The sequence below is a fragment of the Salvelinus sp. IW2-2015 genome, unplaced genomic scaffold (genome assembly GCF_002910315.2).
Source record: "Salvelinus sp. IW2-2015 unplaced genomic scaffold, ASM291031v2 Un_scaffold2763, whole genome shotgun sequence".
In the NCBI taxonomy this organism is placed as follows: domain Eukaryota; kingdom Metazoa; phylum Chordata; class Actinopteri; order Salmoniformes; family Salmonidae; genus Salvelinus; species Salvelinus sp. IW2-2015.
The window spans coordinates 18,984-22,717 of record NW_019944066.1 but is presented as its reverse complement, the minus strand read 5'-3'; the positions used below and the strand labels follow the sequence as shown (position 1 = coordinate 22,717).

Genomic DNA, 3,734 nt, shown 5'->3' with positions numbered 1-3,734 from the left:
TCATTCTTTTTGTTTTTGTGTTTTGTTATCTGCCTCAATCTAAGAGCTTCACGGGCTGGGGAACCTGCGAAACCAGAACCACACCGGAGAGAACCATTCTGCTGTTCTTTCTGCGGCCGACCTTCTTGCGTGCTGGAGACCTGAAGAGCCACCAGCGGCAACCCGGAGGAGAAACCATTCTATCTGCGCCATTTTCGTGGACCAGTTTTGCCCAATCTGGCAACCTGAAAGTGCATCAGATCCACACACTAAAGAGAGGCGTACCTTGTTACTGTCGTCTGTATAAGGTTCACGCACCGGGAGTCTGAAGCAAATATGAGGACACACACAGGGGGCGGCCGTTCCTGTGTAGAGCGTGTGGGAAAGGGTTCACGCGTAGGCAGCTGAAGAGGCACCAAGGGTCACATGAGACACTGTCAATCATCTCCTAGTGAGACACAGGGTGGTGTGGCTTCAAATAAAAGTCCTCTCTAAGCGGACTACAAAATGCAGTCTGGAAACGTGCCATTGTGTGTCTGAACTGTGATTGATGGGAGGTTTTACTGCGTTTATGATGTCATATGGCGTCTGGTAACGGGTACACCATTCATCTCTCTCTGGGAAGCATAGAAATATCGCACATATGACGGATCTACCACTTATAAGACTTGCTTTCAAAGAGAATGGCAAATCTATAACTCACATTTCTATCTAAAAACTGTTGGTTCCTACACAAAGCTACATAATGTAACTTTAATTGATACGCACCTTGCCACACTGGCAAATGTGGTAGGTCTTCTGCCCCGTGTGGAGCAGCTTGTGTTTTTTCAGGTCGTGGGCTCGGGAGAACCGTTTCCCGCACTCTGAGCATTGGTGTGGTTTCTCCTTGGTGTGTGTCTGCAGATGGGTCTTCAGGTTGCCGCGGATGGCGAACCCTTTACCACATACGGAGCAGTGGTGGAGGTTCTCCCCTTTGTGTATCATCTGGTGGCACTTGAGTGACTTGTATCAAAATCAACATTTATTTAGATCATTACTTACAACAAAATGCAGTGCAAAGTGCTTCCCATACATAAATCAATAAACCGTGAGAAAGATAAAACAAAACAGCAGATGAGGAGTAAATAGATAAATTAAGAGTAAAACAACAACGAACCTTGAAGTAGGAGAAGCTTTTCCCACAGTCATTGCAGTGATACGGTTTCTCCTCCCGGTGAGTCTGCTGGTGGTCTTTATAGTGGGCCAGCCGAGAGAAGCTTTTCTGACACTGGGAGCACTGGTACGGTTTCTCCCCTGTGAATAGAATAACTTCATTTTTTAAATAAAGGTTTTACATCTCTGATTAAAACTGGTGTTGAGAACAACGCTGCAGAAGCGGGCGGCAGCGGAGTGAGGAGACGAAGAAACAGATAGGGGAGTTTCTCTCTGCGTTTAGTTATAATCAACTTAATGCAAAAAAATATATATATTGTAATAAAATAAGCTAATGCAATTGAAGGCATGTATCAAATACTTGCTTAGACTGAAACTCCCAGTGTCACATCCAACCGTTGTACTAACTTAAAGCAATAGTCGTGTGGTCACCTAAATTATCATTTCAGCACCGATTTGATTGGGACAGCACCACCTCATTGCTTTACGAAAAGTGTGGGTGACTCGTCTTGATAAATCAATTAACTAAATGGCAGATTTTTTTTTTTATTCGCTGAATCTCCGTTTGGATATTGGATAACAATTAGGCCGGGGAAATGTTAGCGAAGCGAGTGCTCGTGATCATCTTGATTCTAGTTTGCGCATATATTAAGTGATCAGAACAATTTGCCAGCGTGTTATGTAGCTTAACAAGTGGATTCTGCTCTTCTCTGGCGTAGCAGCCTGTCCTCCTCCCAACCAAAAGCCTGTGTCTTGTCTGATAATCAGTCAATGAGATTTTATTCAACTTAAAATCGCTGTCTGTACAGTGACATCAGAAAGTATTCACACCCCTTGACTTTTTCCTAAATTTTGTTACAGCTTGAATTTAAAAAACAGATTCAATTGAGATTTTGTGTCACTGGTCAACACACAATAACCCATAATGTCAAAGTGGAATTATGTTTTTAGACATTACAAATTAATACAAAATTAAAAGCTGAAATGTCTTGAGTCAATAAGAATTCAAACCCTTTGTTATGGTAATCTTAAATAGGTTTAGGAGTAAAAACGTGCTTATTAACAAGTCACATGGACTCAATCTGTGTGCACTAATAGTGTTTAAAATGATTTTTGAACGACGACCTCCTCTCTGTATCCCACAAATACAATTATCTGTAAGGGTCTTCAGTTGAGTAGTGAATTTAAAACAAATTCAACCACAAAGACCAGGGAGGTTTTCCAGCACCTCGCATAGAAAGGCACCTGTTGGTAGATGGGTAAAAATGTGAAAAAGCAGACATTGAATATCCCTTAGAGCCTTGTGAAGCTATCAATTACACTTTCACTACAAAGATACAGGCGTCCTTCCTAACTCAGTTGCCGAAGAGGAAGGAAACCACTCAGGGATTTCAACACGAGGCCAATGGTGACTTTAAAAAATAGTTCCAGAGTTTAAATGCTGTGAAAGGAGAAAACTGAGAAATGACAGAGTGAAAAGAAGGAAGCTTGTAATGAATAAATATATTCTAAAACATGCATCCTGTTGGCAATAAGGCACTAAAGAAAAACTGAAATTCACTTTTTGTCCTGAATACAAMGCGTTATATTTGGGGCAAATCCAACACAACACATCACTGAGTACCACTCTCCATATTTTCAAGTATTGTGGTGGCTGTATCATGTTATGGGTATGCTTGTTGGCTGTATCATGTTATGGGTAATGCTTGTTATCGGCAAGGACTGGGGAGTTTTTTAGGATAAAAAGAAAAGGAATAGAGCTAAGCACAGGTAAAATCCCAGAGGAAAACTTGGTTCAGTCTGCTTTCCAACAGACACTGGGAGATAAATTCACCTTTCAGCAGGACAATAACCTAAAACACAGTTAAGGTTTTGACTTAAAATCCCCCGCGTTAAACAGCAGACTTCCATAGTCCCCCACCCCCCCCGTTAACACAGCAGACTTCCAATAGTCCCCCCCCCCCCCCCGTTAACACAGCAGACTTCCATAGTCCCCCCCCCCCCCGTTAACACAGCAGACTTCCATAGTCCCCCCCCCCCCCCCTTAACACAGCAGACTTCCATAGTCCCCCCCCCCCCCTTACAGCACGGCAAGCCTGAAACCGTCACGTTCGGGCTGAGAACTCTACACAGAACACATACCAATGATATGGAAGACATATATACAAGATGAACATAAATACATTTTCATTTAAAAGCCGGTACAAAACGTAGTGTCTTCCTGAGAGATATAAACCGAGAGGTAAAACGGCATATATTAAATATATGATATAATTGACCTGTGTGGATGCGCTGGTGGATCTTGAGGTTACCCGCGCAGTGAAACCTTTCCACACTATATAACGGACCTGTGTGGATGCGCTGGTGGATCTTGAGGTTACCCTGCGCAGTGAAACCTTTGCCACACTATATAAACGACCTGTGTGGATGCGCTGGTGGATCTTGAGGTTACCCTGCGCAGTGAAACTTTCCCACACTTATATACGACCTGTGTGGATGCGCTGGTGGATCTTGAGGTTACCCTGCGCAGTGAAACCTTTCCCACACTATATAACTGACCTTGTGGATGCGCTGGTGGATCTTTGAGGTACCCTGCGCAGTGA

The 3,734-nt window shown here is 43.2% G+C and overlaps 1 long non-coding RNA gene across 2 annotated transcripts; it reads right to left on the bottom strand.

Moving 5' to 3' along the window:
* Nucleotides 1-753: 753 nt before the first annotated feature.
* Nucleotides 754-3,573, bottom strand: LOC112074696 (uncharacterized). Of its 2 annotated transcripts, none has more exons than XR_002894808.2 (3): nt 3,480-3,573; nt 1,136-1,272; nt 754-981 (listed from the first exon to the last, which is right to left on the bottom strand). It is a non-coding gene; the product is annotated as an uncharacterized lncRNA (long non-coding RNA). The 2 variants fall into 2 exon arrangements; XR_002894809.2 differs by lacking the exon at nt 3,480-3,573 and adding an exon at nt 3,411-3,462.
* Nucleotides 3,574-3,734: the final 161 nt, after the last annotated feature.